General features: G+C 42.3%; 1 protein-coding gene across 2 annotated transcripts in view; it reads right to left on the bottom strand.

The window, feature by feature from the left end:
* The window catches only part of XPO5 (exportin 5), a 2857558-nt gene that overhangs the window by 1218899 nt on the left and 1615391 nt on the right, over positions 1–23268 (bottom strand). The gene's annotated exons all lie outside the window — the stretch shown is intronic.

Below are 23268 nucleotides of genomic sequence, written 5' to 3'. Positions count from 1 at the left end.
AACTTGGCCTGCCTCTCAAAGAAGCCTTGGAAACAGAAGGGGAGGCCCTAAACACCTTAGGAAGAGAGGGAAGAACAGCCACCTGAGAAGCCCCCTCAGCCTGGCCTACTTCCTGTGAGGATACATCCTGTAACAGTAAAGTCTCTCCCTGAGACTCCAAAGAAACACCTGGCAAAACCTCCGGCTCCACTGAGCCTTCTAAAGATCCGACGTCTGGGACTGTCGGTTCTTCCACTCTAGGCTTTGCTGCTTTGTCCTTGCGCTTTTTGGTCGAAGCGGGCGTCGGAGCATCCGACGGCATTTTATAATTACAACGCTTCCCAAAAACTAACCTGGCACAGTCTAACCTTCTCTTAATAGTGCGTTTGTTAAATCTAGCACAAGAGCGGCATCCAACAACGTCGTGCTCAGGCCCTAAACAAGGTATACACAAAGTATGGTAATCCCTATGAGGTATCTGTTTCCCACAAGAAATACAGTTATTCACTTTTTCTGACATCCGGTTAAATACTGAGGCAAGAAAAAAACAAAATATTCCCCAACGGGGTACTTAGCCAACTTTGATTCGGTCTGAAACTCTGACTTCAGAAGCTTTCAGAACGCCAACCTGCACTCGCAAAATTGCTTCTGCATCGGACCATGCGGCAAAAAAGACTGAGGATATGACGTCGGTCATGCACATTAGTACCCTAACGTACTGACGTCAGTCTAATGCGCCCTGACCGACGTCAGCCATATACTTTGGTATTCGGGCCGACTGGACAGCGGACTACCCAATAGTTAGGACTGCAGCAATGTGGAATGAAGAACATCATGTTCTAAACTTAGATGTGCCATTCAATACGTAATGTTTGGTGAAGGTATGAACAGAGGTTCATGTAGGCACTTCAAGAAAAGAGGTAGTATCTAGTCCCTTGAACAAAGCACCAGAAGATGCCACAGCCATAGTGAAGTGAGTTTATACAGAAGAGTGATGGCTCTTAAGTAGCCTTAAAAATCCAAGAAGAAAGTGTCTGCTTGGAGACAGGCAATCTTGGACTCCTGGGATGATAGGAAACAAACAGCTGGTACAATTGCCAGATCGCTATAATCTTGTCTAAAAATCTAAGTTGTCTATGCACATACAGGGTGTGCAGCACCTTCTCGCTCGAATTCTGGGGAGAAGGAAAGAAGGTAGGCAAATGAATAGACTAGCTGAGTGACAAGCATGGACTACCTTGGGCATAAAAGAAAGGTTGGTATACAAAGCCACCCTATCTTTATGAAAAAAACAAAAAAGGGGGGAAGAGACCATAAGGGCCTGGAGTTCAGATACAAGTCTGGCTGAAGTTAAAGCTAGTAGTCGTACAGTTTTCCATGAGCAATGTTGCAGAGAAGCTGATGAAGCTGGCTCAAAAGGGGGGAAAAGTCAGCTTTTCCAGTACAAAATTGAGATCCCAAGGAGGAGGGGATGTCTAATGTGAAGGATGCCTTTAAGAACTTGTTTGGCCTCAAATTTGCTAGCTGGGAAGAGGGGGTGGATAACGGCAGGCAGGGAGAGATACCTGACAAGTAAGCCTTCACAGAAGAGTAAGCCAAGGCAATTAAGAAATAACCAAGAGGATTACCAATGATAGTGGATCCTGGTTTCATGAGACACCCCAGTGTGAAAATCTGTTCCACTTGGATAAGTAAGATTTTCTAGTACTGGGTTTCCTAACCGCCTGCAGGAGCTTTAGCATGTCTTCAGAGAACAGGTGCCTAAAAAGAATCAAAATTCTATCACCGATAGTCAAATGAAGGTAGACAAGTGGGGATGGATGAGAGTTCCTTTGTCTTGTGTGAGAAGGTCCACCATTTGACGTAACTTGTGGTGACTGTCCTTGGCTAAATGCAGGAGATGAGGGAACCAATGCTGTCTTGCCCAAAAGGGGGTCACCAACAAGATTTTTGAATTGTCCTGTTGAAATCTGAGCAGGACTTTCACAATGAGCAGAAGGGGATGGAAGGCATACAGAACCATCCCCTTCCAGGAGAAAGAGAAGGCAACCACCTTCCAAGCCAGAGGATGTGGAACACTTGCACAAAATTGTGGAAGTTGTCTGTTCACAGGGAAGTCAGAGAGATCTACTTGAGGTATACCCCACTGGTGGACAATGTCCAAACACACATCCCTTTGAAACATCCATTCGTGGGACTATGTTAGGGACATGCTCAAGGTGTCTGCCACACAATTTTGGCTGGATGTAATGTACATTGCCTAGAGAGTCATCTGATATTGGATTTCCAGCTCTTAAGCCTGGAGTACCATCCTGCATAGTAGGGAGGATCCCCCACCCCACCCCACCCCATACCAAAGGACCATCATATTGTTTGTGAACAACTTTAGACGTCCTGGGAAGAACAGAGGATAAAAGGTGTGAATGACTAGCAGCATCACCCTCATCTCCTTTACAAAGACGTGTTCTCTTTGTTGGGAGGGGGACCAGACCCCTTGAACTTTCAAGTTCCCCAAAGCTACACCCACCAGCCCACATCAGAGGAGTCTGAACAGCTCTTGGACTGGTAGCAGCGGGTGTAAAGGGAGTCCTGGGTTGAGCGACACTTGCTGGATCCACCACTGGGGTTCTTTCTTCAGGCATGGAATGAGAGGAATCAGAAGATGAGAGTGCTGCATCCAAAATGACTAAGCACCACGGCACCACTGGAGTTTTCTCATGTGAAGTTTGGCCAGAGGTAGCATAGGAATGGTGGCTGCCATGAAGCCCAAAACCCTGAGGACATCTCTGGCTGAAATGTGGTGCACAGACAGAAAGCTTTGGAAGTAGGAGCTGAGATCCTGAGCCTTCTAAATAGGAAAAGAGACCAAGGTAAAGTCCAGTGATCAGAGGAAGACAGCCTCATCAGGTCTGTCTGTATCCTGCACTCCAAGAAGGTGTGATCAAAAGAGGGGGTAAGAATGGATTTTTTGTGGTTTGTGGTGAATTCAAGACATAGTAAAAGAGAAATGGCAAAGTAGATATTCTGTTCCAAGATCTCAGGGAAGGTTGCCTGAAAGAGAAGATCATCTAGGTAAGGGAAAACATGGATGCCCTGAAGCCTGCAATAGGCAATCACAGGGGCTAGACATTTTGTGAGCATCCTTGGTGCAGTACAGAGTCTAAAGGGCAAAGCAGAAAACTGTAAATGCCAGCAAGCCACAGAGAAATGTAAAAACTTCCTGCAGTTGGGATAGATAGGAATGTGCAGATATGCATCTTTGATATCCAAGGAAGCCATACAGGCTTGTGGCAAGATAAAAGGAAACAAGGTCTGAACAGTTAACATATGGAAGGTGGGTAAGTTCAAGAAGATGTCGAGATGAGAAAGATCCAGAACAGGACTCCAAGGACCATTGTTTCTGGGTACTAAGAACATTCTAGAGAAAAAACTTGTTCCTCTTTGGTCTTGAGGAACCTCCTGAATGGTCGCTTGTCTCAGCAGTTCTAGTAGTACCTGTGGAAAGAAAGGAAGTTGTTCCCTTGGTAGTTGAGGGATGCCCCCTGAAGGAAGGTAGGGAATCCCATACCAGAAAGTACTCTTTTTGAATGATGGAAAGAACCCAGAAGTCTTGAGTAATGCTTTCCGAGGCTGGCACAGACAGAGAAAGGCACTGGGAAAGAGTAATGTGGGCGAGTTGGTCTGAGCAGTCAAAGGGGAACCAGGCTTGTCAGGAAATGGCCATTTCTGAGCTAGACTTGCAGGGGAAGCCATAGGCTGTGGAGGTCTCCTACCACCCTTTTTTACATACAAAAAACAGGTTTACCCGGGTAATTTCCTTTGAAACTTAGGCACTAGGGAAACAAAGATGTGTTTCCGTTCCTGCAATTCCTTATGCTTTTCCTGCAGAAGTTTAAACAATTAGTAGCTGCAGGCCCAAACAATGCAGAGTTGCCCAAAGGAGCATCCATAGCTTTGATGTCATCTGGTAATGGCTGGAGTCTTAACCAGGAGATAAGGCACAGCCAGAGGCAGACGCCCTGGCAGAAATCTTTGTAGCATCACAGCTGCATTTGACGGAGTGGTGGGCTACTTGAGAGGAGGCTGCAATCAAGGATGGAGCCAAAGTCTTATTCTCAGAGTCAAGAAAATCAGAAATAACCTGAAAGAGCTCAGACAGGAGCGCTAGGGCGAATTTAGTCGTGTGTTTGATAGTTAATGGCTCTGAAAGCCAAGGTGGCAGAGGTATACACTTTCTTGCCCAGCCTCTACAGGATCCTGCTGTCCTTCGAGGGAATGACAGTAGATGAAGAAAGCAACCTGGATGGTTTGTCTGAAGCCACTAAAATAACCAATGGATCTGCTGAAGGACATCTGAACAGGAACTTGCAGTCCTCAGGTACCTTGTAAAATCGGTCGGGCTTCTTAGGGGCAGGAGACTGGGAATCCGGGGTGTGGGAGGTAGAAGCAAAGACATCTAGAAAAGCAGGTAACACAGGACGAACAGCTGAAGGGCTATGGGATTCCACCTGCTGCAGATCATAGCATCTCTTTTGTACTTCAGATACCAGAGTGCTATCCCATTTGAAATGGATTTGAAAAATGGGGCTGGAGGGTGGGTAACCAGGACTGCAACAGTGAATACACTCTAACATCTACATTTATGGTAAGTGTACACAACTGCACTATGTTCTTCGTGTTTCACTGTTGCAGTCATTACATTTGGGTAGATTCCCAAAGATATGGTTGGGAGGATGGACTTGTACAGCATTAGGGCCAGCTATAAAGCCTGGCAAGACAGCAGTGGCAAAGCAAGCTCTGGATTTAGAGAAAAAAGGTAAATGGTAATGTTTGGTGAACGTATGAACTAAGCTCCAGGTAGCAGCTTCTAGAATGTCTCTGGAAGGAGCACCTCTGAGAAAGGCTGTAGAAGTAGATGCAGCCCTGGTGGAATGAGATCTGATCCCTGGGGGATAGTTTTACCATGGTGCATGTAGCAGAAAAGTACAGTTGTGTACACTTACCATAAATGTAGATGTTCAAGTGTATTCACTGTTGCACTCATTACATTTGGGTAATCTGCTGGCAGGTTGCCCTCAGTCGGCCTGAATAAAAGTATTAGGTCCTGCATCAGTTGCTGTCTCATCTTCCATGACGTCAGGTCGCCAGGGATATAAAACATGCAGCTGACGCCATTTTATTCAGTTTTTCTTGCCCCAGATGTCAGGTGCCCCCCAAATGGGGAGCAAAAAAAAAAAAATATATATATATATGTATGTATATACACACACACATATACATAAATAAACAACAATACACGTAAATACACTTTTAGCAACATAAACTTTACCTTCATCTAAAAGCAAATACACCACAAGTTATAGAAAAGGGGGATGGCGGGTGAGTAACCTGGACTGCAACAGTGAATACACTCGGACATCTACATTTATGTTAAGTGTACACAACTGTACTATGTTCTTCGTGTTTCACTGTTGCAGTCATTACATTTGGGTAGAATCCCAAAGTTATGGATGGGAGGATGGAACTAAATAGCATTAGGAGCGGCTATAAGGCCCTGCAGAACTGCAGTGGCAAAGCCTGCCCTGGATTTGGAGAAGAGAGGCAAATGATATTGCTTTGTGAAGGTATGAACAGAGCTCCAAGTAGAGGCCTCTAGAAAATCTTTGGTTGGAACTCCTCTGAGAAAGGCTGCTGAGGTAGAGGCAGCCCTGGTGGAATTTGACCTGATCCTCTTGGGCACAGGTTTACCATGGTGCAAGTAGCAGAAACGAATGCAGTGGCTTATCCACTTAGAAATAGTCTGCTTTGATATAGCCTTCCCCTCTGATCCTGAAGCAAATGCCACCAGTAGTTGCTCAGACTTTCTTAGAGATATGGTCCTGTTTAAGTAGAATCTTAGTTGTCTGTGTACGTCCAATGAATGCAGAATCTGCTCCCCCTTGTTCTGCGGATTTGGGCAAAATGTTGGCAGGTGAATTGTTTGGTTAAGAGCCACACTGGATACCACCTTAGGAATAAAGGAAGGATTGGTCCTGAGGGACACCCTGCCCAGGTAAAATGTAATAAAAGGCTCCACAGCCATGAGACCCTGTAATTTTGAAACCCTTCTTGCTGAAGTGATTGCAAAGAGGAAAGCTGTTTTCCAAGATAAAAATTTATATATCCGCAGTAGCTGCTGGTTCAAAAAGGAGGCAAAGTGAGTTTTTCCAGCACAAAATTGAGGTCCCATGCAGGAGATGGCGATCTTCTGGGAGGCCTTAAATTTTTGGCCCCTCTAAGATACTGTTTTAGCAGAGGATGAGAAAAGAGGGGAGGCTCCGTGTTGTAATGAGCTGAGATGGCAGAGACATGGATTTTTATTGAAGAAAAAGATAGGCCCTTGTCAAGCATCTCAGTCAAGTACTGTAAAATCTGAGGGATATTTGATTTTGCTGTGTCCGTTCCATGTGCTTGGCTCCAAGCACAGAATCTCTTCCATTTATCAGCATAAGATTTTCTAGTACTAGGCCTTCTGGCTTCCAAAATGACATCCATCACAGATTTACTGAGAGGTGCTGTTTGAATAATTAAATGACCAGCCATATTGCAAGGTTCAGAGATTGGAGCCGAGTGTGCAGAATTTGATTGTTCTGCTGAGACAGTAGATGAGGTATTTGAGGCAAGTACTAAGGAGGGAGTTGAGACATATTCCTTAGAATTGGGTACCAGTGCTAGCGAGGCCAGTTCGGAGCAATCAGGATCATTTTTGGTTTTTCCTGTCTGACCTTTAGTAAGACCTTGGAGAGAAGAGGCAGAGGGGGAAAAGCATAGACTGATAGGTTTTAGGTTTCTCCAACTGAAGGATAGGGCATCCACTTTCCATGCTTGTCTGTGTTAAGTCCTTGTGCAGAATTTGTCCAGTTGATAACTTTGGGGAGAGGCAAATAGATCTATGTCTGGGCTCCCCCATTTCTGTGTTACCATGCTGAAGATTTGTGGATCCAGCCTCCACTCGAGCGGGTCCATAAGATTTCTGCTTAGGTTGTCTGCCAGAGTACTTTGTTTTCCTGGCAGGAATTGAGCTTGAAGATGTACTTGGTAAGTCAAAGCTGTGTTCCACAATGCCATGGTTAGTCTGCAAAGGGGGTAGGAATGTGCACCCCCCTGCTTGTTTATGTACCACATAACAGTGGTGTTGTCCGTCTGTACCAGTAGTTGTCCTGGATGAAACAAGTCTTTGAACGCTGTCCGAGCATTCTGAACAGCAAGCATCTCTTTCTAGTTAATATGCAGATGCATTTGTTTTGGGCTCCATATACACGAAATGCATTCTCCCCAGCAGGTGGGCCCCCCCCAAACATAGTCTGATGCGTCTGTAGTTAGGGTTTGGGTGGCAGGGGGTAGAGTGAACGACAGTCCCTTGTTTTGGTGACATGTCTCTGCCCACCAAAGAAACTCCTGTTGTAGGCAAGGAATGAGAGGAATCATTGTTTCCAGACTGTGACAATGCTGACTCCATAAACTTTTTAGGTACCTTGAAGTTTACTCATATGCAGTCTTGCATATGGAATTAGTAGAATGCAGGATGCCATGAACCCCAAAGCCTGCAGAATTTGTCTTGCAGATAACTGGGTTTTTGTTGCCATTTGTTTGAAGTATGTTGTCAGTTGCCTTTGTTTGTCTGGCGTTTAAGGTAAGCCATCTGGGCAGTTGTATTCAAGCTTAAACCCAGGAATGTAATTATCTGAGAGGGTACCAGTTGGGATTTCTTTTCGTTTATTGTGTACCCTAGGCATGTTACAAGCCTTTTTACAAATGCCAGATGTTGAAGAAGAATGCCCTTGTTCTCTGCCTGAATGAGACCGTCGTCCATGTAAGGATACATTTGTATGCTTCTTTGTCTGCAAAATGCAATTTCTGGTGCCAGGCACTTTGTAAAGAACCTGGGCGCAGTAGATAAGCCAAAGGGCAGTGCACAGAATTGGTAATGCAAAAAACCTGCCTTGAAGGGGAGGTATCTTCTGCACAATTCCCTGATTGGGAAATGCAGGCATGCCTCTTTTAAGTCTAGAGTCGCTAACCAAGCGTTCCTGCCCAGCATAGGCAGTAGCTGTTGTAAAGTCAACATTTTGAATTTTGGAATGTCCAGGAACGTATTCAAAATCGATAAGTCCAGTATTGGACGCCATTGTTTTTTCTGGGTATCAGGAAAAGTCTTGAATAAAAACCTTGTCCTTTTTCCTGTTCTGATACTGGTTGAATAGCCCCCATATCCATGAGGAACATAACTTGTTTCTGAGCCTCTGCCCATTGAATTTGTGGCAGATCTGGCCAACCGTTTGGAATTGGCAAAGTATGGAAATGAAATCTGTACCCCTGGGATACTATGTTTAATAACCACTTGTCCCGGGTAATTAACTGCCAATTTTGAGCATGAAGTGCTAATCCCCCCCCCCCCCCCCAAGGGGGCTACCAAAAGATAACTGCTTGAAGGTAGAGGGAAGTCATTGAGACTGCTTACTGTAGGGTTGTGCTTTGTTTCTTCCAGATTTGGAGGTGGAGGCACCCCATTGCTTTGACCTGCAAGAACCCTGTGATTGGTATCTAGAGCCTTTTGAATGCCTGGATTTGCCTTGAGAGGCTCTGTTGGACACAGGAAAGGACCAATTTTTAGTTGGCCAGTGCCAACTGAACCTGGGTGGCTGCATTTGTAAGAAATCGTTTACAGTTTCCATAGATTTAGCTTTGTCTTCCATTTTCTTTAAAACCTCTTCTGCTTTATTACCAAACAGAGTATCATGCTGTAAAGGGGCATCCAACAATTTAGCTTTAACATCAGGCAGATTTTGCTCCTTAAGCCAGGCATGCCTTCTAATTACAGATCCAGTAACTGTGGCCCTGCAAGAGGCCTCCAAGGAATCAAAACCACATTGCAAAGTATGCTTTCCAACTTGTTCTGCTGCATGCAATAATTCCTGTAATTCATTATTTTCCACACAATCAGAAATAAACAAAATTTTCTGTTTCAATAAGCCCATAACATGCTGTTGATATTTAAGCATATGAAACTGGCAGTTTAAGGCCCTAATTGCCAAGGTTGCAGATGTATAAACCTTCTTTCCCCATCTATCCAGCACCCTGGAATCTCTATTAGAGGGGGTAGGATTTTTGGCTGTACATGCCTTTACACCTTTGGGACCCTGGGAGATAGTCTCAGGATCAGCAGCAGGATTTTTTAATAGAAATTTGTGGGAGTCAGGAACCCTGTAATATCTGTCTGGCTTACTAGGAGCCGGAGGTAGGGAATCAGGAGCCATGCTTGATTTCGAAAACACATCAACAACAATGTCTAATACAGGAGGCATTGCCAAAGGCCTATGCTGAGGAAGAAGGAAATCCCTAAGCCTCTTTTTTGATTCAGAGAAATCCTGACTCTCCCAATGAAAATGTTCCCTTAAAGTATGCAAGGTTTCTCCAAAATAATAATCCTCAGGAGGAGCTGCAGATAGGATGGAGTCTTCTGCATCTGAATCCTCTTAGGGTGGAAATTTCTGATCAGAAGAAATGGAAACCTGATCTGAAGATTCATAATCAGTGTCTTGCCTAGGCCTCTTAGCAGGAGGGGGTTGGAAACCCATGATCAAGGTAATTAAGTCCTCAGCCATTTTGATCATCTGTTTTTTAGGCATAGGGGCCTGAGCATAGAAGATGTTTTTGATCTTGTTTTTGAAGCTGGCGTCGGTTTTATATAAAAATGTTGAGGCCTGAAAACACCCTCAGAAGCTGGTGCCTGCTCAGCGGATCTGGACCCATCCAAGGGAGAGACATCCGTGAGTTCAATGCTCTGAGAATCTTGTGGCATACGCGACTCTGCATGGGGCTCAGTAGAGGCCTGCGACTCAAAAGTAGTGGGTATCAGGTGCAGCAAAAGCACCTCACTGAGTACTGGCGAACCGACGACTGGCTTAGGAGAAGTTCTGTCGTCGGTTTTGGACCTCGACAGTCTGTCTCTGTCTTTTTCTTTGCGTTTTTTGTGAACTCCGGTAGTTGGATTGCTAACAGACGACATTTCAGGGTAATTAAATCTGGATCCAAAATACTTTGAAGCAAAAATATACAGACACTTAAATAGTGCGCTGGTTAAATCTAGCACAAACCCGACAGCAAGGCACGTTATGATCTGGGCCTAGTCAAGGAATACTGTACAAAAGAAAATCCCTATGAAGATTTTGCTTCCCACAAGTAATGCAATTAACTTTTACTGATATCAGTAAGGAGCAAGAAAAAAGTTTCCCCAACGGGGTACTTAGTTTTAGTTGAAGACTTCGGTTCTGAAACTCGAATGAGAAAATTTCAAGAGGCAGACGACCGGCACTTGTGAATTGCTTCTGCTTCGGGCACCGTGTGGCAAGAAAGACTGAATAAAATGGCGTCGGCTGCATGTTTTATACCACTGACGACCTGACGTCATGGAAGAGGAGACAGCAACTGACGCATGACCCAAGACTTTATTATTCAGGCCGACTGAGGGAAACCTGCCAGCAGATTACCCTAATGTAATGACTGCAACAGTGAAACACGAAGAACATCAAATACAATGGCTTATCCATTTGGAAATAGCCTGCTTTGAAATAGCCTTTCCCTCTGCCCCTGCAGCAAATGCCACCAGTAGTTGTTCAGATTTTCTTAGGAGATTTTGTCCTGAATAAGTAAAATCTAAGTAGTCTGTGCACATCCAATCAATGCAGAATCCACTCCCCCTTGTTCTGTGGATTGGGAAAGAAAGTTGTCAAATGAATGGTCTGATTAAGAGCCACACTGGATACCACCTTAGGCATGAAGGATGGATTGGTCCGGAGAGACACCTTGTCAGCATGAAAAATAATGAAAGGCTCCACTGCCATAACGGCCTGTAATTCAGAAATCCTTCTAGCTGAAGTGACTGCTAAAATGAAAGCTGTTTTCCAAGAGAGAAAATTTAGGTCTGCAGTAGTAGCTGGCTCGAAAGGAGCAAGAGTGAGTTTTTCCAAAACAAAATTGAGGTCCCAGGCAGGGTTTGGAGCACTCCTGGGAGGTCTTAAATTGAGGTCCCAGGCAGGGTTTGGAGCACTCCTGGGAGGTCTTAAATTTTTGGCCCCTCTGAGATGCTGCTTTAGCAGAGGATGAGAGAAGCGGGGCAGTTCTGTGTAGTAATGAGCTGAAATGGCAGAGGTGTGGATTTTTATGGAAGAAAAGGACAGGCCCTTGTGAATCTCAGTTAAGTACTGTAAACTCAGAGGAATATTGGGCACTGCTGTGCTTATTCCTAGTGACTGGTTCCAGGCACAGAATCTTTTCCATTTGTCAGCATAAGATTTTCTGGTACTACGCCTTCTCGCCTCCAAAATGACATCCATCACAGGTTTGCTGAGGGATGCTAAGGGTGAATTTAAATGATTAGCCACGCTGAAAGATACAAAGTTTGGAGATGAGTGTGCAGAATTTGGTTTTTCTGCTGAGACAGTAAGCAAGGTGTATGAGGCAGGTGCCACAGTGGAAGGTGTGACACACTGCGCAGGAGTGGGTATCAGTGTTGACGAGGCCAGTCTGGAGCAATCAGAATAATTTTTGGTTTGTCCTGTCTGACTTTTAGTAGAATTTTGGAGAGCAGAGGCAGAGGGGGAAAAGCATAGACTGATGGAGCATCTACTTTCCAAGCTTTTTTGTGATGAGTTCTTGTGCAGAATTTGTCCAACTGACAGTTCTGGGGTGAGGCAAAAAGATCCAAGTCTGGACTCCCCCAATTTGCTTGTCAACATGTTGAAAATTTGTAGTTACAGTTTCCATTTGTGTGGGTTCAGGAGATTTCTGCTTAGTTCGTCTGCCAGAGCTATTCAGCTTTCCTGGCAGGAACTGAGCTTGTAGTTGTATATGGTAGGTCAAGGTCGTGTTCCACAATGCCATGGCTAGTCTACAAAGGGGGTAGGAATGTGTACCCCCCCTGCTTGTTTATGTACCATATAACTGTGGTGTTGTATGTCTTTATCATTAATTGCCCTGGATGAAGGTAGTCCTTGAAGGCGGTCAGTGCATTCTGTACAGCTAGCATCTCTTTCTGATTGATATGAAGGTGCATTTGATTTGGGTTCCATTTGCTCTGAATGCACTTCCCTGCCAGATGAGCCCCCCAAACATAGTCTGATGCGTCTGTAGTTAGGGTTTGGGCGGCAGGGAGTGGAGTGAATGGCAGTCCCTTGTTTAGGTGGCAGGCCTCTGCCCACCATAGGAACTCTAGTTGCAGGCAAGGTATGACAGGAATCATTGTTTTCAGGCTGTGACAATGTTGACTCCATAAACCTTTTAAGTACCACTAAAGTTTCCTCATATGCAGTCTGGCATATGGAATTAGAAGAATGCAGGAGGCCATGAACCTCAAGGCTTGCAGAATTTGTCTTGCAGATAGCAAGGTTTTTGTGGCCACCTGTTTGAAGTAAGTCACCAATTGAATTTGCTTCTCTAGCGTAAGGTAAGCCATCTGGGCAGTTGTATTCAAGCTTGCACCCAGGAATGTAATTTTTTGAGAGGGTACCAGTTGTGCCATTGAAAATGCTCTCTCATGGAGTTTAGAGTCTCGCCAAAGGAAAACTCTTCAGGAGGGGAGGCCGAAGAGATAGATTCCTCAGCATCTGAATCCTCATAAGGTGAGTAAGCCCCTTCCTGGTGGTCTGACAACTCAGATCCATCCGTGGAATCATCTGAGGAGTGTGGGTCAGAGGGGTCAGTCCTGGGCCTTTTGTTTGGAGGAGGTTGAGAGGCCCTGTCTGGGTGAGGTTGTGAACCCCTAATTAAGGAAATAAGGTCCTCAGCAAGGCTGAGGATCTGTGAACTAGAGGAAGGCCTCTGGGAGGTAGATTTGGCAGGCAAAGCTTTAGAAAGTTTGGCAGCTTTAGCCCTTGAAAAGGCCTTAATGGACATGGAAGCAGGGGGCCTAGCTGCCCCACGTGCAGGAGTAGAAATGTCCAAAGGTATGGTGTCGGACATTTCCTGAACACTGGTTTCGGTAGGAAGTTCTGAAGCCGACTCAGCCGGGGCCTCCCGGGCCTCGGTGGTCGGAAGTATGGTTTTGGAAGAAGGAATCTCCGAGGACTCGGTTTCGGCCAAAACCGAGGCACTAGCGGTAGGCCTAGCCGTAGTTTCAGCCGAAACCGTGGGCCTCGAGTGTTGGTCCTTTTCCTTGCGTTTTTTGACCGTATGCGAAGTCGGAGTCTCGGATGGCATTTTATAAGCAAAAGCGGCTCCAAAAAATTCCTCTGCAAACTCCGACCGACGTCTAAGAGTTCGTAGGTTGAAGGAAGCACAGGCTAAACAGGTCGATACGTCGTGGTCTGGGCCTAAGCAAGGAAGGCAGTAGGAATGGAAATCCTTATGAGGTATTTGTTTCCCACAAGTTAAACAATTATTTACTTTGTCTGACATCGGCTGAGGCAAAAAAGAGTCCCCAACGGGGTACTTAGCTTTTCAAGTCTTGGTAGCTGAATTCACTGGATCTGACCGACCGGCACTTGCGAACAGCTTCTGCTTCGGGCACCGCGCGGCAAGAAAGACTGAGGAAAATGGCGTCGGCTGATGCTTTTATACCCCAGACGCTCTGACGTCGGGGAAAGTGCGACATCAGCCGAGGCCAGACCCAGACTTTGGAATCCGGCCGACCGAAGGGCTGCCTGAGGCAGGACAACCCATATGTTATGACTGCAGATGCATCCTTGAAGGACATCTGGAAAGGACCAGTTCTTAGTAGGCCAGTGCCTACTAAATCTTGGAGGTTGCACTTGTAAGAAATCTTTCAGTTTGCATAGATTTAGCTTTATCTTCCATCTTTTTAAAAACTTCTTCAGCCTTATTACCAAAGAGACGGTCCTGTTGTAAAGGAGCATCCAACAATTTTGCTTTAACATGATCAGGCAGAGTTTGCTCTGAGCCAAGCATGCCTTCTTAGCACAAAACCAGTTACAGCAGCCCTGCAAGAGGCTTCCAAAGAATCAAAACCACATTGCAAAGTATGTTTTCCAACTTGTTCAGCTGAATGCTATAAATCCTGTAAATCTTTATTTTCCACACAGTCAGAAATTAACATCATTTTCTGTTTAAGCAGTCCCATGATATGCTGTTGATATTTAAGCATATGAAATTGACAGTTTAAAGCCCTGATAGCCAAGGTTGCCGAAGTGTAAACCTTCTTACCCAATCTATCCAGCACCCTGGAATCTCTATCAGAAGGGGTAGGATTTTTAGCAGTAGAGGCCTTAATGCCCTTGGGACCCTGAGAAATGGTTTCAGGATCAGCAATAGGATTTTTGAAAAGGAATTTGTGGGAGTCAGGAACCCTGTAGTATCTTGTCTGGCTTACAAGGAGCTGGAGGCAGAGAATCAGGAGCCATACTAGATTCTGAAAAAACATCAACAACGTCTAGAACAGGAGGTATAGCCAAAGGCCTATGCTGGGGAAGAAGAAAATCCCCAAGTCTCTTTTTAGATTCAGAGAAATCCTGACTTTCCCAGTGGAAATGTTCCCTTAAGGCATGTAAAGTTTCCCCAAACGAAAATCCTCAGGGGGAGAAGCAGAAGGAATGGAATCTTCTGCATCAGAGTCCTCATAAGTAGGTATAGACAAATCCTGTTCATTAGAAGAGTCAGAAAAAATAGAATCCTGTTGAGAAGATTCATAATCAAAGTCTTGCCTAGGCCTCTTGGAAGGAGGGGGGTTGGCTACCCCTGATCAGAGTAATTCAATCTTCAGCCATTTTGATAGGCATAGGGTCCTGCACATGTGACCCAGGAGTAGGTGTTTTAGATACAGATTTAGATTTTGGCCTTAGTTTTGAAGATGGCGTTGGTCTAATATACAAATCTGTAGGCCTGAAAACACCCACAGAAGCCGGTGCCTGCACAGCGGCTCCAGACCCATCTAAGGTAGAGACATCCGCGGGTTCCATAACTGGAGCATCTCTTGGCATACCGGACTTCGCATGGGTCTCAGTAGAGGCCTGCGAATCAAAATAGCGGGCATCAGGGGCTGCGAAAACGCCTGAGTACTGGCGAACTGTCGACTGGCTTACGAGAAGCGTGGTCGTCAGTTTTGGACCTCGACGGTCTGTCTTTTTCTTTGCGTTTTTTAGGTATTCCGGTAGTCGGATTTCTAACCGATGACATTTTTGGATAATTAAATCGTGAGCCAAAATATTTAGAATCAAAAATATACAGGCGTTTGATAGTGCGTTGATGCACAAAACTGACAGCAAGGCACATTGTGGTCAGGGCGTAGGAAAGGACTACAGTACAAACGAAAATCCTTATGAGGTATTTGCTTCCCACTAGTAATGCAATTATTAACTTTTACTGACATCGGTAAGGAGCAAGAAAAAGTTTCCCCAACGGGGTATTTAGCTTTTAGTTGACGACTTCATTTCTGAAACTCGAAAATGAAAATTTCAGGAGTTGGCCGACCGGCACTTGCGATCTGCTTCGAGCACCGCGCAGCAAGAAAGACTGATGTAATGGCGTCAGCTGCATGTTTTATACTCCTAACGACCTGAAGTCATGGAAGAAAGGACAGCAACCAACGCAGGACCCAAGACTTATCAGGCCGACTGAGGACAACCTGCCAGCAGATTACCCAAATGTAATGACTGCAACAATGAAACACGAAGATCATCAAGAATTCCCCAATGGGACACTTAATTGAGAAGAAACACTGGAAAACAGCAAACGACTCTGCAAGCAGACCAATATTCGAAGATGGCGTTAGGTCCGGCGGCACAAAAGTTCTGAAGACAATGCATGCGTACGCCGCTTTTATGGCAGATGTATGAAAGCAGCCTAAGTGCGACGTACGTCGCTTTTATGGCAGATGTATGAAAGCAGCCTAAGTACGACGTACCACATGCTTTACAGTAGTGAAAAGTCTTTTGTATACTGCCTGTCGGGTGGCCTATGGCAGCTATCTCCCACGTGTAAAGAATACTACAACAGATGAATAGAAAGAAATCAGATGGCATTCCTGTTGAAGTTTGGAAGTCAGCAAGGAAGAAAGTGATAAAGATGTGGAAAGATTTGTTTATCATTTTAAAATGGGGGGGGGGGTTACAGCATCTTGGAAGAAAGCTGTGACAGCTGTATTACCCAAAGAAGGTAAATACCCTTCAAACCCATCTTCATATAGACCCATTTCAATTTAGGCCATAATTATAAAAAGTGTTTATGTCTACATTAGCTAACAGAATGGCAAAGTTGTTGACAAAAACTGACAAATATCAATTAATATGCTTTTGTGGAGGGGTGCAAACGTTCTGACAATATTAACAGAACTACTATGAAGAGGGAAACAGAAGGTATGAAAATGCCATCACTGCTGATGAGTCTTTATGAATAGAAAGCATTGAATAGGGGCAGCTCGGCTTTTATGAGCAGGGCAATGAATGTCAGCATTGCATTCCCTGATAGAGTAATACAGTTAATTAGGAGAATATATAGTGTTGGTGGCAAGAATTAAAATGGGAGGGCTCCTCTCTAACAAGCTTTGAAAAGAAAGGCAGGGTTGCCCTCTCACCTTTAATTACTTTATATTTAGAGATACTAGTGCAAAAAAACAGACAAAAATACAAGGATAAAAATTGTAAATCAATCAAGAAAAGTTAACTTTATTTGCAGATGATATTATTTTGTATTTAAATCCAAAAAAGAAAATGTTGGTGCAGTCAATCATTCTGAGACGGTTTCAAGTGTTCCGAGGAATAAAATTAATGAAAATAAAATAAAGACTAAAGCAGTAAACAATGTACCTACACAAGAACTGGTTCAGCAATACCCATATTTATGGGGACTGAAAGCTTTTAGGTGTATGGATTAAGAAGAATTATGTTGTGATACCTAAGGAAATGTGAAAAGATACTAAACTAAAGGTTACAGAAAAAGAGAGAAACTGAAAGCTTCAGTTTATGGATATGGATAGTAAAGATACAAGCAGTGAAAATGTTTTTAGCCCCTTTAGTTTTACTCAGGTCAGACATATCAAAAAGAAAAATCGTTGGACAACGACAAAAAAGGTAAAGGAATTTATGTGGAATGGAAAGAGGACATAAGTTAAATTGGATAAATTGATTCTCTCCTCAAAACAATGTGGTTTAGGGTTACCTGGTTTAGAGATATGCAATTAAGGCTTCATACGCAATAATAAATCAAAGTAGAAAGGGATGATGATGAAACCAGGGGTGTGGTGGGTGGTAAGAAATAAGAAAAGTAGGATTTTGGATGCAGGTACATAAGGAGAACAACCATACAGTATACTACATTCAGAAAAGTATCAGAAAACACTCAAGAATCAAACAAGCATGGGAAAGGAGATAGGAATGAGTGCAAGTAAGGATATAGAAAACAGGCAAGAAGCGGGTTGACTTTTACCAGAGAAAATCAGCAGAGGCCAAGATATTCGGAGTAAATAACTAAAAATGGAAAGGTAACAGTCTGGGATGAGGCCAAGCAAACATATGGAGGGGCAGGTTAGAAGACTGACAGCAATATCTGGTAGGGAGTGTAGGCAAAGAGAAAGGGACAGGCAAGTGCTAACAAAGACTAGCTCTGGTTGAGTTTTTAGTTTTGTCTAGAACAGTAGTAGTATTACAAAAGAATAATCAGTATGGCATATAAAAGACTACAGGATAATCGTAAGAATGAATTACAGGGGGTCAAGGAAAGACTGCAAAGAGATAGAGGGATGGAGGAGAAAGAGGGAGGGAGGAGAGAAAAGGATAGAGGGGGAGAGAGAGACGGAGGGTGAGGGAGATGGAATAAACAGAGGGGGGCGAGAGAGAAACTAGAAAGAATTTACATAAGAACATTGGGGGGAGTATCCGTATGGCTCCCAAGTATGCAAAAAGTGCAAAAGGTTTAGGATTTTTTCTTGTAAGTGTATGCATAGGTATTTAAATAGTGCAAGCATACGTCATAGAATTTTTTCCCCACGTAGAGATCAAATGATGAAGCTGTGATGAAACCGAGGTAAATAGGAATATGTAGTTTTGGGAGTGTAACAAGTTGGCAAATTTTAAAAACTCCCTACAGAGTATGTTGTCAGAAATAGTGCGGGAGCAAATGGCTGTAACTAAGGAAATTATTTGAGCTAGGACACAAGACATGAACTGTCTAAACATAGTAAGGCATTACTAAGCTTAATGTAAATTGGCTGCCAAAAAAGCAATTACTAGAAAATAAAAGGAAATGTACAAACATATATTCAGTAGTTCCAGTAAAAGTACCGAATATTGTAAAACAGACAAAGAACTGGAGATGGGACCTTTACAAAAAGGGAATGAGCAAATTACACAGATATAAATGGATTATGTGAGAACAATAATGCTCTGGAGGAGAAGTGAGATTTAATGGAAGGCAAGAAATGAGCAGTGTATGTAATTGTTGGAGTAAAGATAGCTGTTAAAATAAACAAATGCGTATGCTGCATGAAAACAATGAGAGATCACTGTGGTTTGGTTTATTTTCTATTAATGTAGGGATTCCTTCGCCCTTTCAATTATGATTGAATAAAAAATGTCCAAAAAATACAATGGTTTTGGTAATCCTTATGGAAAATCTGTTGACCACAGCTACACCTGCTGTTTCTCACCACAAACATAAGGCTGGCACCCCCAAAGCTTGCACTACAACAGCAGATGATACAAAGCACAAATTAACCAGAAAGGTTTTCTTAAAGTAGGTCATACAAACCAGGAAGCCAAACACTTTCCTTGACATAACATGAAGTGAAAACATACTAATCCAAAACACGTAACCCAAGAGAAATACGCCAGGACCAGCGAAGCTGTAATACACCCTTTATTAAAACACAACCAGCAGAATGAAAATAACAAAAATCATCGATAATCCTGAGCAGTAGGATAAAAACAATAGCACAGTTGCGTAGCGATTAAGCGCTTTCCTCCACTCAATCGTGGACTTCTTCAGAATCGCATACTAAACAAAAATAATACATTTTAAAGACTTTTTGGCACCAACATTTACCATAAATTTAAAGTCATATACATTCATTACTTTTAAAACATGACTTAATCAATTAATGCATATTTCCAGTAAAAATCAATGTGCAAAATGTTGCAATACACAATGCCTAAAAAAGCATGTAAAAATCAATTTTGTACAGTGTAACTTATAAATGCTTATGTAAATTGCATATTTTAAAACCGTACAATAAAATAAAAGCATGGAATCAAGAAAAACAATACTATAACATGTGTAAACAAAAAAGCCTCTGAGGGTAAGGTACCTGCTGAACGCCAAAAAATCAAAGTTAAGTAGAAAAAAGCTGCAGGTACTCCACGACAAACGAAGCCAACCAGTTTCTTTAGAAAAACACTGCTTTAATCAAATGAGTAAGCGCTTTCACATCTATACAAGATGTTTCATCAGACTTCAAAAAGCAGAACAAACAACCAGTTTAAAACCATTACAGGTCATCCATTAGACCAATGATGCATCAGGTGCAATAATTCAATCTATCACCATGGAAACAATTAAACAAATTGAAAATGTTAAAACATTAGAATGTTTGAATGCTTCAGTATATTCGAAGAATTTTTATACTTTAATATATTCAAAAAACTCACAAAATGCTACTATAAAAGCCCTATAAAAACACTAATAAAAACACCTAAAGATGCACTGATCTATCTTTATACTTATTATAATGTAAAATGGTGAAATAAATGAATACAAATATAATTGTAAGAAAAATAAAAAAAATCTTTAGTGTGGTAACGGGCGATCAACAAGGAAAGGTTTCAGGCTGACCCTATCATTGAGACCATGTCCCAAGTCAGCTCGCAGCCTGATGATCCACTTCCCTTCTTCCCTTTCTGTGAAACCAATGACATTCCCCAGTCTCATGGTGGTGTGTATAAGCTCCAAAACCATAAACATAAAATTATGTGTGGTGCCATGAGTCAAGACATGTCTCGCTAGGGCGTTGTTCTCACTTTCCCTGTTGATGGCATACAAGTGCTCTCTTATCCTCTCCCTGAGGGTCCTATTGGTTTTCCCCACATAAAAACTGTTACATTTCTTACAAATAGCTAAATAAACTAGATTCCTAGTCTTACAATTAGCATAATGACAATCTGTATGTTACATTAGAATCTGGATGTATAAAGATATCACTACTATTAATAAATGCACACTGATTACAACTGAGACAGGGAAAGGTGCCCTTCCTAACTGATAAAGGTTTGTTAGTGGTATTCCTTTCATAACAAAGCATATTTCTGATGGATTTGGTATTTTTATAACAGAACGAAGGGACAGAACCTACTAGATCCTTCAACCTGTCATCCAGTTGTAATATCCCCCACTTCTTTCTAACAACATCAGTTATACTTTTATTTCTGTTAGTATAAGTGACAACCATTCGTTTATTATTCTTCTTAGCAGGTCTCTCATCTATAGCTGTTTCTGCCATATTCCTTCTAATATATGGTAGTGCCATGCCTTCACGCTCTACATTTTGTAAAGTGGACAAATCCGTATCGTGATACCCTCTAGATGAAAAATCTTCACGTAAATGTATTAATGTCAATGCAAAATCAGAATCATTGCTGACTAGACGTGAACAACGTGTGGCTTGATTCTTAATGATATTTCTATGAATGTGTGGGGGATGCATACTGTCTCGATGTAAATATGCATTTCGCCTGCAAGGTTTCCTATATATGTTTGTGTCAAGTCTACCTTTATTCTTAGTGAGAGTAACATCTAGAAAATTTGTGTGTTCAGCTGAAGTCTCACCTGTTAGTTTCAAAAATGTGGTTGTATTGTTCATGTAACCAATAAACTTTTCTAGAGTGGACAAATCACCACTCCAAACAAAAAAGAGGTAATCTACGAACCGCTTATAGTTCTTAATAAAGCTGAAGTATAAATCATGTTGCAATATGTACGTTGATTCCCAATATGCCAACACTAAATTGGCATAGGAATTCGCGCAAGGTGTACCCATCGCCACTCCCATAGTTTGTAAATAATATTTATTGTCAAATAAGAACACATTGTTCTCTAGAACCACTTCCATTAACATGGTAATTCTCATAACCTTGTTAGTAGCCATCCCTTCATTTAACAGAAGCAATCTCAGAAATTCAATACCTATGTCATTCGGTATGCTCGTGAATAGAGACTGAAAGTCTAAGGCCACCAAAATGTCAGTGTCAGAAAATATGTTAGTGTCTGCACTACATTCCGCTAAAGATTCAAGAAAGTGCTAGGTGTCCTTCAAGATGGAAGAATTAGAATTGACAAAAGGTCTCAACTGTTTCTCAATGTAAATGGATATGCTCTCAGTTAACCACCCTTTCCCTGACACTATAGGTCTTAGGGGGGGATTCACCAGAGTCTTATGTACTTTAGGGAGGCCTCTTATTATTGGTACTAGAGGTTTCTCTATCAAGCAATACTTATACAAATCTTTATCTATGATATTGCATAACAGCATGTCATATAACTCAGCATGCACATCTCTAATCACCTTATTCAGTTCATATAAATGTATGACTCTAAGTGTCAACGTCTGATAACATATCTAACATCTGATTTTTATAAGACAAACTATCAAGTAACACTATCGCTCCCCCTTTATCTGCTGGGCAGATTACTATAGACTCATTGCCTTGCAAAGACTTCAATGCTGATGTTTCACTAAAGGTTAAATTGTGAAATTCAGATTTAAAATCATGTTGTCTATATAAAGCAAAAAAATCATTCGTACAAGCTCTCTCAAAGGTGTCAATAATTGGATTCAACTCGGGTATAAATGTAGATGGTTTCCTATAACCATAAGGTAAAGCTGTTAGAGTAGTGTTATCATTCTTAAAATATAAATCTAATGCTAATCCTCTCGTAAAATTCTTAAGCTCCACAATTAAATTGCTGATATCCATACCTTGCGAGGGTACGAATGATAAACCTTTTCTTAACACATTGTTTTCAGCCTCAGATAAAACATAACATGATAAATTAATTACCAGTTCATTAGATCTGTCCTGTGTGGTTTCTTGTAATTCTCTGGCACCTCGGTCGATTGTTTGCGTTTATTCCCTTGATAATGGGGGTGCCAAGCATTCTGTTTCAGTCCTTGAAACGATAAAGGGAAAGATAAACTAGTGCCAGCTTCTACAGCTGATGAAACGCCAGCTTCAGGATTTATTGTAGTTTTCCTTTTTACTGCTGGGCCAAAGCCACGCATATCAACTGTTGAAGTGTTATTAGGTGCTGCGATGACAATTTTTAATAACCGCTTTCGTCCGAGGACTTCTTCAGAATTCTGAAGAAGTCCTCGGACGAAAGCGGTTATTAAAAAGTTTTATTACGCTATTACTTGGAGTCTTTTTTGACATTCTCATTTTGGTTGGTTTCCTGTTCTTGTTTCTGTTCATTTTTCATGGCTCTATTATAACCTTTATCATCATTTTTTGCCATAGTGTTATCCATAATCTCGCGTCCCAAAACAGGAAAGTACTTAGTACCCCATTGTTCAATTACATACATTTTAATTTCAGTAATAATATATTTAGGATACCCACGGTCTAAGAATAAATCACTAATAAATTCAATTTCCTCAATCATTTCATCGTGCTTAGAAGTCATTCTTGCTGCACGGATGCATTGCCCTTTAAAAATGTTTTTCTTCATTTTTAGGGGGTGATAACTTGTGTATTCCAAATACGTATTGGAGTGAAAACATCAAACTGTGGCAAGAAAAGTTTTATGATGGTGTAGGTGGACAACGGCTTTATAATGGAAGGGTCCTGACATCCTAGGGGAAGAGCACCTGCTGAGCCTAAGGGAAGAATTCTGAATCCTGGAAATTCTGGATTGATAAAATGGGATGCCTGCAGCTAAGTCTCAGTAGTTATGATTATTTTAACAGTGACATCACACAGTAAATTATGGCAGAACAGTTTATCATCCATCTATATCCAACAATGCATACATATTCACCAAAAATGTAACTAAAGGGAGAAGCCAACTAAAAAGTTATTCATAATGGGAATATGGAAAAATCAATGGTCGAAAGGTCATCTGTGCACAAAATGCCAGAACCTTCTAATGGAAAAGCAAGAGAGAAGAAAGAATAGTTGTGTAAAATCTTACCATAACCATTGATGTCCTCCTCTTCTATGATGCACTATTCTTTACATATGGGCTGTACTCCAACAACTGACACGATGTCTGGCCTGTACACAAAAGCTTAGAGCTACTGCCTGTACATGGGAC

Source organism: Protopterus annectens, chromosome 1.part0, assembly GCF_019279795.1.
Source record: "Protopterus annectens isolate FY-2018-M chromosome 1.part0, PAN1.0, whole genome shotgun sequence".
NCBI classification, from domain to species: domain Eukaryota; kingdom Metazoa; phylum Chordata; order Ceratodontiformes; family Protopteridae; genus Protopterus; species Protopterus annectens.
Note: the sequence above shows the minus strand (reverse complement) of the source record. Positions and strands in the feature narration are given on the sequence as shown.